The 18,540-nt window shown below is 39.1% G+C and overlaps 1 long non-coding RNA gene across 1 annotated transcript in view; it reads right to left on the minus strand.

Annotated features, from left to right (window-relative positions):
- Positions 1-5,403: 5,403 nt before the first annotated feature.
- LOC140896346 (uncharacterized) overlaps positions 5,404-18,540 on the minus strand; it is a 45,786-nt gene continuing 32,649 nt past the window's right edge. Inside the window, exon 4 of the long non-coding RNA XR_012154523.1 lies at positions 5,404-8,234. This is a non-coding gene — a long non-coding RNA (uncharacterized LOC140896346). The remainder of the gene's footprint in view (positions 8,235-18,540) is intronic.

Genomic DNA, 18,540 nt, shown 5'->3' on the forward strand with positions numbered 1-18,540 from the left:
GCATTAAGTATTGTTTGGTTTAGATTAAAGCTTTTCTTTTTTTAAGACCAGTCAAATGCAAAGTAAAGTGTCATTAGCAAACAGGAGGTATAAATAATTACACATGCTCACATGACTGATAAGTAGAGCTATGTAAAATTGCTCACAACAAAAGTCACCTGGTTTATGTTGCTGTTGCAAATTGAAGACTCAGACCAGGTTAATTTAACAGTTTGTTAAGGTCCATCAACCATGTGGGCAGCTCTGAGTTTAGCTTTGGGCTAAGTATGGGATGATCTGTGCTTGTGTATATATTTACACTTGTGTGTATATTTACATGATGGAGGACTCTATGCTGGGAAACAGTCACTCTGAAAAAGACTTGGGAGTCACAGTGGATAATCAGCTGAACATGAGCTCTCAGTGTGATGCTGTGCCCAAAAGTGCAAATGAGATCCTGGGATGCATAGAAGGGGAATCTTGAGCAGGAGTAGAGAGGTTATTTTAGCTTTGCATTTGGCAGGGGTGTAATCGCTGCTGGAATACCGTGCCAGTTCTGGTGCCCACAATTCAAGAAAGTTCTTGATAAATTGGAGAGCGTTCAGAGAAGAGCGATGAGAATGATTAAAAGGTTAGAAAACATGCCTTACAGTGATATACTCAAGGAGCTCAATCTATTTATCTTAACAAAGAGAAGGTTGTGATTTGATTACAGTCTATAAGTACCTACACGGGGAACAAATATTTAATTATGGACTCTTCAATCCAGCAGAGAAAGATACAACATTATCCAATGGCTAAAAGTTGAAGCTAGACAAATTCAGACTGGAAATACATTTTTAACGGTAAGAGTAATTAACCATTGGAACAATTTACCAAGGTTCATGGTGGATTCTCCATCACTGACAATTAAAAAAACAAGATTGGATGTTTTTCTAAAAGATTTGCTCTGGGAATTAGTTTGGAGAAGTTGTGTGGGTTGTGTCATACAAGAGGTCAGACTAGATGATCACAATGGTCTCTTTTGACCTTGGAATCTATGAATAGACAAGACACAAAAAGGGTAAGGGAAAAGGAGTATAACAACACAACACAGAGGTAACATAAAGGGATATAACAGCAGTATGAACAATGTGATGGCTGCAATGTGATGACTCTAGCTCAGGGGTTGCAGGGCTATGAAACTGCAATGTAGATAGCTGGGCTTGGGCTGGAAGCTTGGGAAGCTGGCTTGGGAAGCTACAAGCCCAAGGCCAAACCTGAATGTCTACTGTGCAATTTTATAGTCCCACAGCCTGAGCCCCGCAAGCCTGCGTCAGCTGACACAGGCCAGCCACAAGTGGTTTTTCTTTTTTACTGTGTAGACATACCTTTGCTAAAGATCTAATGCAGAACACACTGTTAAATAGTGCAATAAATAAGACATGCTTTGTTAAAAATTATCTGTCAGAAGCAAATGCTGCTGCTGTCAAATGCAGTAAAATTGAATCCAACAGGAAAATTTAGGGTCAAATATGCCTTTGCAAATACTTGCATAAGCCTTTATCAAATCTTTTCTCCTGCAGTTTGGCAGGGCATGTGCTGTGCTTGGTTCCCAAACACACTGCTCAGAAGCTGTTGTAAAATATGGAGGAGAGCAAATTCTAAGCAAGGCAAACTTTTATCTGCTTTGAGAGGTATGAGGCTGAATGTCTAAGATACTAGAATTCATTTGACAAGAACAAGAGAGCTCATATTAGTGCAGTAAATGAAAAGATGCCAGCCAGTGCCTTCCACAAGTGTCATGTTTTTCTTAGAACTGGGGCATGCGCTACACACAAATTAGAGATTATCTCTAACAATTATCTAAATTTAACTGTGGTTTTCTAATGAAAAACATTAAGAGGAGGATCAGATAAGTAGGAGGCCTATTTATAATACTTGCTATAGGATAAAAATGTCTGACACTCCAAATGAAACCAACATGTACCGTATGTAGGGTATAAAGTAACACTGGTTTCCTTTGCTTTACTTATCAGTAGCACATAGAGCAAGTTTTATCATGTCCATCAGTGGTTAGCAGAAAAGAACCTGTTTAAAAAAGAAACCTTTTTACTCTCTTGTACCTCTCGTGCTATATCACTGTCTCTCTGAATAACTCTATTCTTTTAGAGTACTTATGGGATGTCCACCCTCTTGGCCAGCACACGAGGGATTACACTAGGGACCTGTAAAGCTAAAAGCATGAGCTGCTACTACTCTGTAGTAGAGGGCTGTAACAACTCTTATTGGTGCAGATGGGGACCTGTAACACACATTCACCAATGGGCTATACTAATTCAGTCACTCAGAATCTTGCTTAGAGAAGTATTGGGCCAGTCTCAGGAGTTTTATTGCAGTGTAGACATACCCTAAGATGAAATGAATAAACAAATTCCAGTGCTTGGAGAAAAAAAAACGTTTTGACGTTTTCTGATGACAAAGCTGCTAGATGATTCATAAGCCAATACAAAAGGGTTAAAAGTGAATTGTAAAGGTTTTATTAAAAATTCCCTGTAGCTCTTTTGTAGGAGTCCAAAAGCAAAAAACTTAGCCATTGTTTAAAAAACAAAAGCAAAAACAAAACCAGAAGCAATTTATCACCTTCCTGAGATCCTCAGAAGTCTGAGCTGCACCCTTCATGATTTCTGAGCTAAAGCAAGTTGTCACTAGAAATAAAACTGGTGAACATTTGAATGTTTTTATTTATGTATATTATATTGTAGAGCCTCCTATGTGCTAGGTACTGTACAAACATAGCAAAAGACGGCTTATGCCTCCAGATCTTACAATCTCAATAGGCAAGACAGAGAGAGAAAACAGAGGCAGGGGCAGGTAAATTGGTTTGGTCAAGGTCACACCTGCTGGACAGTGGTAGAGATGATGCTTAGAACTCAGGTCTTCCTAGTGTGAACCTAACACCTTATCTACTGGACCAGATTGCCACAAAACACTTAAATGGCCAGAAAGTTGTATATGAAACATTACATTTAATATTTTGCAACACTATGCAATTCGAATGTTGTTCTTCTGTTAAAGTTGATATCATGACACCTTTTTGGCATCAAAAGTACTGGGAAACTCTTACATCAAGCAGTAACTTTCAAAGGCGTCTTTGGAACAAGCCATTCTCAATCATAAATTGGCTCATTTTCACTGGAAAAGATACCCATAATCAAGTAGAAATAAACCCCATTTTTAAGTTTGTGATAAACTTTTAAATCCCTCAGATTTAAAGTATTGTTGCCTTTTATCGTGAAACCTTCACATATCTCTAAGAACAAGGACCTAAGCAAAAGTTTGAAAGAACAATTCCTTTCAACTAGAGTGGGGCATTTTGTGACTTGAATTCTCCTTTGCTGTTTTCAAAGTGCTTTGATATCAAAATGAAAAGTGTCAGGAAGGGTGAAGCAAAACGTTTCATTTTGATACAATTCAACGTGGTTTTGACTTTTTTGATTAGCCAAAAAATTTCATTTTCAGCTCTACCTAAAAACAAAAAGCTTTATTTTTTTATTTTTTGGAATTGCCAGTGAACTGAGAAATCCATTATTTTCCTAGCTCTACTTTCAACCCTACTCTTTTATCCTCTCTGTTTATAATACTTATGAATAGAAATGGACCCAAGCCTACAGCTGAGGTCCTGATTAGGGCTCAAACAGCCTGGAAGTTTGGAGATGCTGGGGTTAGGCCCATCTTTCATTCACTCTGGTAGAGAACCGGGAAATTTGCAGCTTAGATGCCATTGTGTTCAAATATGGTGTTAATTATACCTTAAATAAACATCTCTAAATTGTTTACTCTAATGCACATAACTTTGAATTTATCAGCTCAGTGTGGTCCTAACACTGACAAGGGAGAGAGAGACAGATGCTGTAATAGCTTCTCTTGCATACAAAAGCTCAGCTAGCAATCCTCAATCTTTACCCTGCTATCCTAGTGCTGAACCGCTCATGAACTGAAATGGCTAGTCGGATCAGAATGAGTGGTGGGTTTGTATAAACTTATCCATTAAAACTCATTTTTACCTGCAATCAGAAGGATTTCTCTCCAGGTTGAAAGAAATTAAAAGCTAATGTATAAACAACACAGTGTAACTTAGTACCTGTATATCTAAAAATAAAATAAAACCATTCTATTATTGAATGTTACTAATTCTAATGGCTGACCCATTACAAAATTATTGATTCTTGTGAATTGGCAAGTGAGCAAATAAACTCAGGAAAATTATAAATCAAGCATACTGCATCAATGGCATATTTAAACACACTATGGTAATGTGCTAACAGCATAACGAATACCTACTCTGAGATGTTCTCATAGCTTTGATTTTAGGCTCTCACATGTAGAAGCCAATGGATCTGTATTGAGTCTGCTGGTTTTTAATGTGAATTTAAGTATTTTTGGATTAGCAAGGGTCTAGTATGAGCAATGACATGATATGACCACGAAGAATAGTTTATACCTACCTTCTTCTGTAAATCTGAAAAGGCTCAGTTGACACTTAGATGAGTTTGACAAGAAAGTCCACAGAGAGAAACTCCTTAAGAACAATCATTAAACCTAAAGCTGATTAACTGTTTAACGATTGTGCTGGGTTAAATGGCCAAATATTTAACAGTATCCTATTGTCAAAACACAAGGACAAAGATGGCTTTTTAATAGGCACATTTCACTCAGTGAAGCAGGTGGTACAGCTGCCTAAAAGAACTTTCCTTTATATCCTGCTAGAGCAGCTATCAGGAAGGTTTATTACTCTAGTTTCGTGATTGCACAAAACCCCAATGACAAGGAATATGTTTAAATTTAAAACAATGCCCTGTTTTTCCAATGTCTATTGAGTTATTTACTTCCAGAAGACAGTGGTGGATTATATTTTTAATGTGATTATTATAAACTCTTTCCCACCTTATAACAAGCTTTTGAAAAAGGAGGAAGATGTTTGAATGGGAGTCAGTTGTGCAGAAAGCAGGTGAATATTGTAGTGGTGGCAATTGTTGGGATCATCGCTTAGTTCAATACCACGGAGCTACTGCTCTTAGTACCTCTACTAATAAGCTCTCATATAGCAGTTTTCATTTGTAGATGTCAAAGCACTTGACAAAGTATCTTTATTCCTATTTTACAGATGGGGAAACTGAGGTACAGAGTGGTGAAGTGACTTGGCCAGTATTACATATTAGGGTCAATGGCAAGATCAGGAATAGAACTGAAGATTCCTTTGAGCTTTGTCCTCTCGGCCCAGAGTAAGGATTAATTCAGCCAATAAATTTCAATGGGGCTACTCCAGATTTACACTCATGTAATAGAGTGAAATTTGTCCCATTGGCCAGAAGGGGCACTTTTCTTTTCAGTCTCCCATCTCTTGTGGGAACAGCACAAGCAAATGGTTTTAGGCTGTTTTATGCTTTGCAGAGGGCTGCAGAGCAGAGGACTCTGGTGACCTATAGTAAAAGAATGCTGATGAGTTACCTACAGCTGCAGGCCCCATTTGGGTCAAGCCTGTGTTCCATTGTCCATTTCAAATGCAATCACAGCACACTACCGAAAATGACAAAAATGCATCCCACTTTCCAAGTGCAGCATAGCATAGAATGATTTTGGCTTCCTTGCTCTAAACAAGACACTGATTAGCTAGTAATCAGCCAGCGATTAGCAAAGACAACTAGGTCACTTGAAGTTCAACATGTGCATTCTTTTCTGTGAGGCACTGGAATGCTAGGAACATGACCAGCCAAACTGATACTATTGTCCATTGTAAACATTGATTTCAGCATACTTAGTTTGGAATATCAATTTGCATCCCATAAAAAATTAGGCATGCCCACTGTAAAATGGGGAGAATGATATTTATTTCCCTTGTTAAACACTTGGAGCTCTACAGACAAAAAGAGCTAGGTATTACTATTATTAAAGTGGCCTCCCCATACAATACATACACACAGTGACACTGCAGTGCATAGAAGACCTGCCTTATCAGAGAAAGTATATTTTATTTCAAGATTGATACCAACAAATTCTACCATGACATTCTGCAGATGAACCACTAGTTTAGGACTTGTCAGACATGGGTGTCCCATAAGCAGCTGCAGAGTATACAGTCACATATGGGTTCTTTTCCCAGCAAAAATTTAGAAGGGAATCACATTAAAAAAACGAAAAAAGAACAGGAGGACTTGTGGCACGGTAGAGACTCACAAAGTTATTTGAGCATAAGCTTTCGTGAGCTACAGCTCTCTCCATCGGATGCATTCAGTGGAGCGAATATGAGTGATCTAACTCAGAAGGATCTCATGAGGTGGCTCTCCACACATCTACTACAGCTGTTATAGCTGGGTCCTAGTCAACATTATGGGCCTGATCCTGTTCCCAGTGAAGTCAGTGATAAGTCTCCCACTCACCTCAGTGGCACAGGATCTGGCCCCTGGAAAGTTACCATAGGCATCAATTTTATTTACTGTGCCAGTTTCTAGAAACCGAGAGATATTAGACTCCAAACACTTGAAAAGACAGGGATGGATTCATAACCAGGGCAATCCCATTGTCTTTGCATTAGCAGTAGGGTCTGTTTTTTGTTGGGCTAAAGTTATCCAAAAACTACATTTGTGAAACTTTAATTTATAACAAGATATATTGCCCACTGGGTAGGAAATCATCCTCTCTGGTTGTCAGGCATGGAATGCCCTATAATCATGGTATGATTATGTTTCATGGAGTGGGTAAGAGATTCTTATAATGGTGCCCATCACTGGAGTAATATAGTGTTCAAGTGTTCCAAGACTTATGTGCATCTCAGAGGGATTCTCTGTGCCATTTTGGTGCTCTGGAGGCAGGGCAAAATTGGGGTGGGGAGAATGGCATCAATGGACCAGTGTCTTTTCAGATTCAAAAGCTGAACCTCTCCCTACAGAAGGTGACATAGCATCTTCAGAGGCTACTACAGCCCTGAGCTCCACTGCCTTTCTGAGACCTGGGGAGGAGGATTCATTCCCCTTTCCCATCAACCATTGTGATTCTCCACTGTAACTAGGCCTGTTTATTTTAGCTTGGAGCAAGGACCATGTGTTAGCCTTGAAGATTCTTCTTTCTTGAGTTAGTTTATCATTTTATTTCTAAATCACAAGAAAAAAAATGTATAGGAGAAAAACAAACATCCCTCATCACACACATGCCCCCAAAGTATGGTAAGGGCATCAGATACTGCAGCAATGGAAACCTTGATAGATATGTAATTATTAATCTCCAAATAATTATTTTACTTCAGCCTCCCTCTAAATTGTGAGCATATGTAGGCACATGGACAACTTTAAAATGTCTAATCTTGTAATGCTTTCCATTTTTGGAGTAATCTTAGCTCACCACAGGAATTTTCCTTGTGGCTTACCAATAGTAGATACACAGCTTTGGGCTCCTCAGAAAATAATTCTAGGATCCAAGGTAATATTACTCTCCAAGACCTCACTAGCTTCTTAATTTCACTCTGAAAATCTGAACCAGTAATTAATGGGAAATCTGGGATGACTGTAGAGTTAGAAGGAATTCTGTGTGGTGTCTTTCCTGAGTCACATCCCAAAACTGAATGGAAATAGATCAAGTTGTATAGTTATGGATCCAATTCAATTCCTCTTGTTTTCATTAGCCCACAGTGTCCAAAACATTCTCATACCATAGAAAATTCCAAGACAGGGAGCAAAAGTGATTGGAAAAGAGTGGAGAGTCTGGCTCTTAGGAGGAATTTTTCCCTCAGTGGAGAGGTGCAAAGCCTCATGCAAGGAGGCTCGTCTTGAAATTCATCAGGGAACTTAGAATTCAACCATAAGAATCCTGAGGCTTCTGAAGGGAGATGCCCTCTTCAACATAGTCCCCCACCCCTCCAAATTTCCCATAGGCAGCATTGTTTCTTCAGTATCCTTGCTGACATTGGCTTTCCCTAATGGACCTGCACACTACCTCCCTCAAGCTATGGAAGGGGAGTTTGTGCTCATTCAGCCAGCATGAGCTCTGACTTACTGTACAATTGACTCTATGAAACTTGAGCATGGAGTGAATAGTGGTTGCAATATGTGTGTCCATATATTGACCAGTAGCTCTGGAAACATGGCCCTGAACTGTCAGGCTGAGGACTCTAAGACACAGTTGCACAATATGCTTCTTAAACCGCTCACATTTCCTGAGCATGTGTATTTATCTGCCATTGGACTTCCTCTTTTCCTGCTTCAAACTTGGTTTCTGTTGACCTGAAATAATAAAGATTGTCATGTAAAATTCCAGTAAGTTCTTAAAAACAGTATTTTCAGCCAGATGGAATTTTTTTTTTAATGAAAAATGCCCTCTTTTGTTTGCATTAGCCAGGCAGTTTTAGCATAATGCATCTATTCAGTTATTGCAATTCATGGCTGTTTCCATTAAAGCACAATGCTAGAGGTAAACAGAGGTTTCAGAATATGAACGTGACCTCAGCCTGGCATGTCCTTAGCCAAACAGAGTCTAGAAATTATCTAGCCAGATTAAACCGAATAGAATAAATGTGGGCATATACTAAAGCAAAGAGGCAAAATAACTTTGTTCCCAATCTCTACAGCAACAAAAAGAACATGGCGTAACATCAGTGACATAATGTTTGAGTATTTGTGTGAAACAAGAAGAGTCTGATAATAATATCTTGATAACCTCCCGTTGTGTCACCCCTGACTGTGATCCTGGTGCTAAGCAGGCTCTGACCTGATCAGTAGGTGGCCTGCAAGCAGCCAGGATGCTGAAGGACATGGAATTGGTGCTTCAGTAGATGGTTCTTTCCCCAGAATCAGTATGGAACCAATGCTCCAGTGTGGTGTTAGGTGTTGCTGTGCTGCTGGAAGTGTTGACTTCCAGGGCAAGACCCTGACCACCTGCAGGAATTAAAAACACCTATGTACTTAATTACTTCAACTTCTGGCTTTGCCAAATACTTTCTGTGTGATATTGGGCAAGTCGTATAACCTCTCTGTGCCTCAATTCCCCACATCCAAAATATTAATAATAACTACTACCTCACAGCCTACATTTCTACTATCTACAGTTCATTAATGATTGTGAGGCACACAGATAGTATAAGGAGAGAGGCTAAGTAAGTAAGTAAGCAGAAGATGAATACAGATGCTATTGAGGCTGAGAGGCGGGTGGTTGTTCCCAGCGTCTCCCAAACCAGCTGATGTATGCTGAAGGTGATCCACCTCTCCTTCCCTGCTGTGTCTATCCAGTGCAGGTGGGAAGTGCTGCTCCATGTCCTGTGCCTCCCTGTTCATGTACCAGGAGTTTGGAGTTGGAGATACTCCACCTGCCTCGTACAGTCTGTCCTTTTCTATTGGCAGGCATGAGCTGTAGATGTCATAGCAGAGGGAGGAGCTTATTCCACTTGAGGGAGCCCAAGCCTGCCCCAAAATCTTTGATTTTTAAAATTGTTTCCATATGGTTAATTGCTGTCTCAAACTCTCACTTTTTTACCGAGGGGAAAATTGCGCATAGCTATATTTTGTGCATGGGGACAAGAAGAGGTCTAAGATGTGACACTTCCAAATATCTTTAGATTAAAATGCAATAGAGTACAAAGATGTAGCTACACCTGATCAAAAAAAGAGCAGGGAACCTGGTATTGCCATGTACGTGTTTTTTGTAAACTAGTGAATGGGAAGAAATGTGATATTAACCTACAAAATAGAAATAAATAGTGGAGAGAATTGAAGGAAATAAAACAATGGAAGGGAAGAGTATTTCTAAATCTCCCTTTGCCCCCAAAACATACACTAAGATCACCTATCTACACCAGACAACAAACAAATAACAAGCATTCACATGTCATAACAGGTCATGACTCAACAGCACAGGGTGGAGCGTGGGAATATGGGTAAGTAAGGACCTTGTCACTTTTGCTTGGAGGGAAAAATGAGATATGACAGCTACATTATCAACAAAAGAAGCATCTTGAATTGAGATCCTAATAAAAAATTCATAAGGGAACCTTATGAAAAAAGCAGGTCAAGGCTTACAAGGTGTAAGTTCATTGAGGCTTTATAAGAAGCAATATCTTCTGTGCTATTTGAGAAACACACTTAAGGTATGAAATTTCCCTTTAATCAGAGTTGGTTGAGAAACCAACAAGACCAGAGAAGAAAGCATTCTATGTTTTGTCCAAAACAAAAAACTAGTTATTGTATAAGGAATGGTAACAAGTCTAGTGAATATGCAAACCCTAACATTAATGGCCTCACACAGAGAATATCATGCATGATGGTGTGGAAGGATGGTGTAAACAACTATATTGCCATGAGTGGGAGCCTACATTATTCACTAACTCCTTTGCATTTCTTTTAAGATGTGCTACCCATAAAAAGGGTATACCTCTTGCAGGGAAATAGGAATGAAAGGAACTCCTGAAATCTGAGCTGAATGGACTGATTTTAAGTATCTACAAGGTTTATTTTGCGAACGAAGCAGACACTGGGACGCTAAACAGAGTACAGGACAATAAACTCTACCCACGTAACTGGTAATACAATTAAAAGCAAAAAGAAGAATTTCAAGGTCTGAGAGGAAGCATTTAGAGGCAAACTGAATTTAGAGAATGTTTAGATTTTGACTTTGTGCCTCAGGCCCTTCTCTTCTATTGATCAGGTAGCCAGAGAGATGGTATGCACTGAAAAAGTAACCTCATAATCGCTTTGGTTGTCTATGTATTTCCAGGATCTCTTATGTCTTTCTGCCCATTGGTTAGTCCAGGTTTTTGTTTTTTTAATTTCCTGGTTCTCCTCTTTGCAACTTAGCCTCTAGGATCATTTTAGTCTCTAAGGACCCAGGGCTCTACTCCAGCAGTTTTCAGACTTTTTGAGCTGAGCCCCCATCCTTTGAGTTATAATTTTTAGTTGTGCCCCTCAATACCTGCCCCTCCCCCCTCGAGTTTTCAGGGTGGGGGAAGGCATGTGCAACAGTCTCTGGGGGCAGAGCCAGCACTGGGTGCAGAGGCATTGACACTGACCCACAGGCTGGGTAGCCCACTGAGGTGATTCGGGGGTGGAAGTGGCACTCCCTTCCCAAGTCTCCCCCCACGTGGGGCTGGCCTGAGTTGCCTGGTGTCACTGCTCACCCCCCAAATGTTCCTCTGCACCCTCCCTTGGGGGGTTGCACCCCACAGTTTGAAAACCTCTGCTCTATTCTAATTTTCAAAATGTAGTTTTCTTGTGGGTAAACTGAAGGTATCACAGATATTACAAGAAGTACCTAACCATGTTCTGATTTGGATTGATTTACATCTTTGGTCCTGATATGGTTCTCCTTTACCCCAGATTTATGCCATTATAACTCCATTGAATTCAATGATGGTTTTCTGTCTTAAAATTGATGTAAATGCAGTGAAGAAGCAGGCCCTTTATTATTATTTGCTGTGTACTGACAGTGCGCACATGCTGAAGAGACCCCAGAGAGTAGGATTTTCAAAGCCACACAGGGGATTTGGATGGCCAATTCCCATTAATTCCAGAATGTAAAAATGCTTAGAGGTAGTTATGGAATTAGTAGAAAGTTGAGGTGAGCAAAGGGCGGAATAGCAAAGGGCAGCCGCAAAGGGGAATCTATCAGGCTGGTAGAGGTTGAACTGCTACTGTACCGTGCTCAACATTGGGATATCAGCGTTTGATCAGTTATAGTATTTAATGGCTTGACACTATCTATTGGAAAGTATCAAGATCAATGGTGATGATAAATGCGTGAAGAGAAAGACAGAGGGACAGACATACATACTGATTTCCCATCTATTCTTCAGCATATTAACTCAGATATAGATTATGTTTTTGTTGTTGAAATCTATCCTAAAGCCCAATGTGCAGAGTCAGTAAAAAATTCAAACATAATAGTAGATTATATAGCTAAAGGTTATAGTGTCTATGAAAAGTATTATCCTCTTGGTGCTGGAAGTTTAGATTTTCCAGAATACACCCCATAACAAGCAATGTCATGTGTCACCAATGGGTTATATAAAGCCCAAGGTTTGACTATACTTAGAGCACTACACAGCACTGGCTATTGTACAGTATCTTAGCTGGAATGTAATTACTTTTGAGGAAAATGCATTGCAGAACATCATCAGTTCTCAAAGATTTAAGTTATTAAAGAAGATTAAGGAATTTCTCTCAGGAAAAGAGACTTCACAGTGACCTAATTGAAGTTTTTAACATTCTCTTGGGAACTAATAAAAAATTGGTTCATGCAAATTCTTCACACTTTCAAACACAAGCATAAGAAAACATTAACTTGAAAAAAATGAGATCAAAATGAATTTAGAACAAAAAATAGAATCATTTGGATTGGAGAGGACTAGTTCTACCAGGTCATTGAAGCCCTCCCTCCCTGAATCATAGTAGGATTGTTTTCCTTATCCTTAAATAATCCATAATAGATGGGTGTCTAGGCAAGCAAATGATGACAATCCCACAGTGTCCCTTGGCAATTTGTACTTTCAGAAGAATAAACATATTAAATAAATTATCAAAAAGGGCCACTGCAGGCAAAGAGGATCAATGAAATCAAGGAAGAGCTCATTTATATTTACAGAGGGGCTGAGAGATATGGAATTAAAAACAAACTAATGTGATGAATGAAAGATGAGCACAAGAGACAAGGGACAGTATTTCTGTGGTGATGTCTTTCTTTTTTTAAAAATTATTATTTTCATTAGATTTGTAATAAAATATACAAAGAGTGCACCTACATATTACTCTGGGCATCCTTGGAATAACTTAAAGAACAATCAAGCTGAAACAGCAGCTAACCAACTGGCAGCGTCCAATAAAACAGACCGACCACAACTACCTCCTTAGCAAATACCTAGGTGAACAATTTGCTTCCAAATTGAAAGGTATATTCTTTTTTGGGGGGAGGGGGGAGTTGTAGGGCTATGTAAAATCAAATAAACAAACTGTAAAATCATTATAAAAAAACAATATAAGAAGAGCTGTTAAGCTTACATTTTCAAGGGTATCAGGTACCCTTCAAACAGTCACATATATAATTTCTTTAAAGACTTGTTAAGCTCAATGCGTCTTCTCATATGTGTAAAATGTTTCCTGAATCAGGTCCCTAGACTCTACTCAGGTTACTTGTTATATGCATAAATCTCCAATTGAAATCAATGCAATTTATACTGGTGCTCTAGGTGACATGCTGTCAACAGTAAACTGGTCACCCTTCTTAAAACAATCATCTGTTTCTTGTGTAAAGATGATCATGATCTAGATTTTATATGTGACTGGGATCTGAGGTAAATTCGTGAGGACTAAACCCCAATGTGGGCCAAAGTATTGTGTCACCCCCATCCCCCCACTTGGGATAAAGGCAGATGGAGTTCTGGGCAAGAATGTGTTCGTCCTTTCGATCGTGCCTGCAAAAAGTTTTTCATATGTGCTTCTAAGACTGCACTGGGTACCAGTTAATTTCTGCATGCAGTGCAGTTTCTTATTTTATAAAGCCATTTACAATTTGGGTCCTTATGTGCCATAGCCTAGCTGGGACACTTGAACTGACATTCCCTAGGCTAAAATAACTGGAAGCAAGTTGTCCATAGATGGGGCAAAACTTGAACTCACTTGCTTCCCTTGTTCCATCACAGCTCTTTGAGTGGGTTGCAAAGATTTACCTAAGTATACAGGCCTTCTATGAGGGAAAGGAGTGTGGCTGTTTTCTTTCTGGTGGGTTGGCTAGTTCCTCTTGGTATCATTTGTTAGATATTTGGGTTATTTTCTTATATGAGGTTCTGGATTTTTCATTGTGAGAAGGGCTAGAGCATTTATGATAGACATTTAATTTACATGGAAAAAATAAAACAGATGCAAAACTGGAAAAAATTCTTCACTGCTTACGGGGTCACAATTATACATGCTGGATCTTCAGAGAGTCTGAAGTAATTATCAAACACAGCATGTGTGTTTTTAGAACCCTTGTAGGTTTCCCAAATCCACATGACAGTCTATGATGTTTGCATTGTCTGTTCAGTACATACATATGGAGCAGCTGATCATTTTTATTCCCATCATCATCATTCTGTGAATCTTATTGGCGGTGTTTATTTTTTGTTCAATTCCACTTTTACTTTTAATATTGATAGAATTAGTACAAGTCTTTTCCTTATGAACTCTTCCATCCAAGACATTTTGAATGAAACCATGCTTCTAGAAATAGGTATTTTAGTCACATCTACTGGATGTGTCCATATGGGCATACACACATACACACACACAAAATTATACTATAACTCTGCAGTTTTCAAATATAACTAAACCCCTTCTAAAAGGAAAAATTCTACTTGGATCACTTTTAAGAAGTGACTTTATATTTACAGGCTTATTGATAAATCTATAATAGCCCAATTTGTTATTGTGTAGCCATATCCACATACTGCTATGTGCATTAAATACAAACCAACTTTCCTGTTACTCATCAGGTAAATCTACACTTCCCTAGACACACATTCCTTGAATTCTTTCACTCTCAAAGCACAGATTTGTATTTTTTAGTCTCTTTCTTACCCCCTTTGACATTGAGATCTGCACTTTGGAATGCATTTTGCTCTGGACTCCACCTTGGAGGGGTTACTAAAAATTCAGATGACCTCATTACATCTTAAGATACATTGTGGGAAAGAGAAAAGACAATTAAGAAATAAATATTTTGGTTTTCAGCATTTATATTAGGTTGCATTGCTAATAAATATTTAAGTTAAATTTAGTTTAACTTAACTTGAGGACTGTTTAGGCTTAATAATTATCAGTTTCTTGCAGTTATTTTCAGAGAATTTTTAACAAAGATTTTTGGCGTTTGACCAAAAGCATTCTAACTTTCTCTTTCAGCAATAAGTTTATGACTTCCGACTTGCTTGTGCAATTGCTATATGAAAACAATTTTACATCTTTTGTCTTTTGTAGGAAAATAGATTGAGAAGAACTTATCTGCAGTTGGGATTTGCTTGGTATAATTTATTTCAGAGGATAAAGTAAAATATAACTATGAGCACCACATGAGCCAAGCTTCCAGAATGCTATCGCTTCCAAATTATATATATTTTTGAAATTATAGTCATGAAGAGATGTGGGTAGAGAGCCACTGAAGCATTTTCCAGGTCTCTATAGGCTAAATGCTCCTCTGCAAGTATACAATGCATTCCAAGTGTTCCCTCTTGATTGGGCGGCTCCCACAAATGGAAATAGATTTAGTCTCCCATTTCCTAACTTTCTGTAGCGTTTTGTATTGAAAAGCAATCTAAGCACCTAAATGGCAAATGTATGGCACTGAAAGAATACAAATAATATTATGCAAATTAACATTCAGAACTGAACATAAGAACAGCCATACTGGTCGAGACCAATGTTCCATCTAGCCTCATGTCCTGTCTCCGACAGTGGCCAATGCTGAATGCTTCAGAGGGAATGAACAGAACCAAGCAATTTTGAGTGATCGAGCCCCTGTCATCTATTCCCAGCTGCTAGCAGTTGGAGGTTTAGGGACACCCAGCACAATAGGGTTGCATCCCTGATCAACTTGGCTAATAGCCATAGATGGACCTATCCTCCATGAACTTATCTAATTCTTTTTTGCAGCATTCAAGGTATGGGCATACCATGGATTTATATAGTGGCATTAAGATATTTTCTAGTTTATTATCTATCCCATTCCTAGTCATTCCCAACATTCTGACTGGTTTTTTTGACTGCCACTGCACATTGAGCAGATGTTTTCAGAGAACTAGCCTCAATCCAGCATTTAAGATATGGGCGTACCATGAGTTTATATAGTGGCATTATGATATTTTCTATTTTGTTCGTGCTTTAAGGACCATTCTGAAGAGCCATGCAGCCTCTTGTTTTGTGTCTATGGTCTTATAGGACCTGACAAAGCCCAGTGAAGTCAATGAGAGTCTTTTCATTGACTTTGTTGGACTTTGGATGGAGCCCATAGAGTTTTGCTCACTGTGATGCTATCAAGAATATGACACTGAACATGTTCAGTATTTCCAGTGACACACATGTAGGATGGAAAGTTCATCTTTCTGACTGACTGATCATCCTGTATAGTCTATAGAAAAACGAATCAGAGGCAGTTCATCTTTGTGCTATTTCAGGTTAGTGGACACTTTTCTTTAAGATATATTTGAATAATTGCAGAGAGTATCCAGTTTCTCCTCTAGATAAAGAGCCTCCTCTCACATTCTTGCAACAAAATGATCCCAGATAGACCATTGGGGGCATTTTCACTAGGTCAGAACAGGCACCATGCTCCAGCCTCTGGGAGACACCTCCTTGGCCCCAAAAGCAGGGAGTCACTAATGTACATGATTTTGGCTTCTCTGTGGCCCAAATCCAGGCAATTTTCAACATAACAAGATCCTGCAGCTTGGCCACTGTTAGCATGTGTATGTTTTTTAGGTGTGAAAGTCAGTTTGGTAAAGTTATATGACACTCAGCAGCCCATGTCTTTATGAGACATAATGCCTACAGTTTAATGAGCAGGGAGGCTGGATTTTGTTGGGTTATTTTATACACACCCAGTCAATATATGGCACACAATGTTCCATCATCCACTAAGTGACTAAATGCCATCTCCCTCTCACCTCTTACTTGGAGCACAGCAAAGTTTTTCGAGGCATCTAAATCAAAAAAAGTGGCTAGGGACATTGAAGACTATTTTATCCCAGGTCCTCTTGAAAACAGAAGGCTCTTCCCTTTTATCAAGCAGCAGAGCAGCCATTGAAGCCCACAATGATCCTTCAGTTTCGGCCCTCAGAGCTTTTTTAATGTACCATCATGGTTGCTGATGCCTTTTATCTTCACAAAAGTAACAATAGACTTCCAGTTGGGGAAGCAATCACATGGCTACAATTACAGTTATGCCCACCTCTTCCTTCAGTGGGCTTTAAAGCTTAGTGAACGATTTAGTGCTGTTGTTGTTAATTTGAGTTCTGGATACCTGGATGTTATATTTTCTATCCTGAATTAAAATAGAAAATTAATTTTAAAAAAACTAAAATACAGGGGGAAAGGGAAGTAAAGTGACATTTCCAAATATTATATGAGATTTATTATCTTGTTAGTTTACTATAGTATTTGCCTCATGTCAATGCTTATTTATTTACTTACAAGTGGAACATGTGACACACTAAATCTTCTCTCTCTGATGGACACAGGACCTCTTTTGGATCATGCTTGTCTACCCTTGTCTTTATTTTTCAAGTGTCTCATCATGATATATGCTCATTGTGCATACCATATTGTGTCAGGCTATGTCAGCCTGCATTGTGTCACATACAGAAACAAATTAAGGCAATATGACTCAGTTGCAGATACATATCATAAGCCATTATAAAGTTAATATATATTTCTTTGATAGAAAGAGTATTTCAAGTACCCTGTTGATAGCCTCTTAGCAGGATTATCCCAGCTTCTCATTTATATCATTTTGTCTTATTTGAAAGAGCCAGTCTCACATAATGAGAGGTAAACAAGCCCTTGGTATTACCCTGGCATTTAAAGTAAGCCATCTTTACAAGAACCAGGAATAAGCAAATTGGTTTGGGTAAAACAAAACCTGACCCAAGCGTTACCTCAGAATGCAATTTGAACTCCAAGCAATCATTTTTGAGGCACAAAAACTACCCATCCCCATTAGTTCCCCTTTTTGCACACCTCACCACTTGCCTATTTTTGGTCATGAGTAAAAGCAGAAGTGCTAAAATGCTGCAAAAAAGGCAGTTCATCTTTCTGTACACTCTAAATAAAACTGGCGTGTCTTACAGACACATCAGCAGGGGCAAACTTGTAGAAAGAGCATGGTCTTGAGGTTCAATCAGAAATCAGGAAATCTGGGTCCTGTTTCTATCTCTGCCAGACTCCCTGTGTTTCTTTGCATAAGTTGTGTAGGCCTCAGTTCAGTGAGGCACATGATTAAACATGAGTAGTTCCACAGAAGTCAATCAAACTAACCTGCGGGGCTATAGAATTGCAGTATAGATGTCCGAGCTGCAGACTGGGTTCCCGTAACTTTTCATCCAGAAATGGGGGGAGGGATAGCTCAGTGGTTTGAGCATTGGCCTGCTAAACCCAGGGTTGTGAGTTCAATCCTTGAGGGAGCCATTTAGGGATCTGGGGCAAAGATTGGGGATTGGTCCTGCTTTGAGCAGGGGGTTGGACTAGATGACCTCCTGAGGTCCCTTCCAATCCTGATATTCTATGATTCCCTAATCAGGTTCTTAAAGGTCGGCATGTGCTGACGTACCTTACTGAATTTGGGACTTACCATCTCTATGTCTCAGCTCCTCACATGTAAAATGCGGACAATAACATTTCCCTACTTCACAGAGGGTGTTGTGAGGCTTCACTCATTAAAGTTTGCAGTGTGTAAACATTTTGTTGTGCCCAGGTACCTTAATGCTCTAGGGCACAAATAAACTTTAACTGAAGACCCAGTCTAATTGCCATGAAAGTAGATTGAAAGACTCCCTTTGATTTAAGATACTTAGCTACCTAT

This window comes from Lepidochelys kempii, chromosome 12, assembly GCF_965140285.1.
Source record: "Lepidochelys kempii isolate rLepKem1 chromosome 12, rLepKem1.hap1, whole genome shotgun sequence".
Classification (NCBI taxonomy): domain Eukaryota; kingdom Metazoa; phylum Chordata; order Testudines; family Cheloniidae; genus Lepidochelys; species Lepidochelys kempii.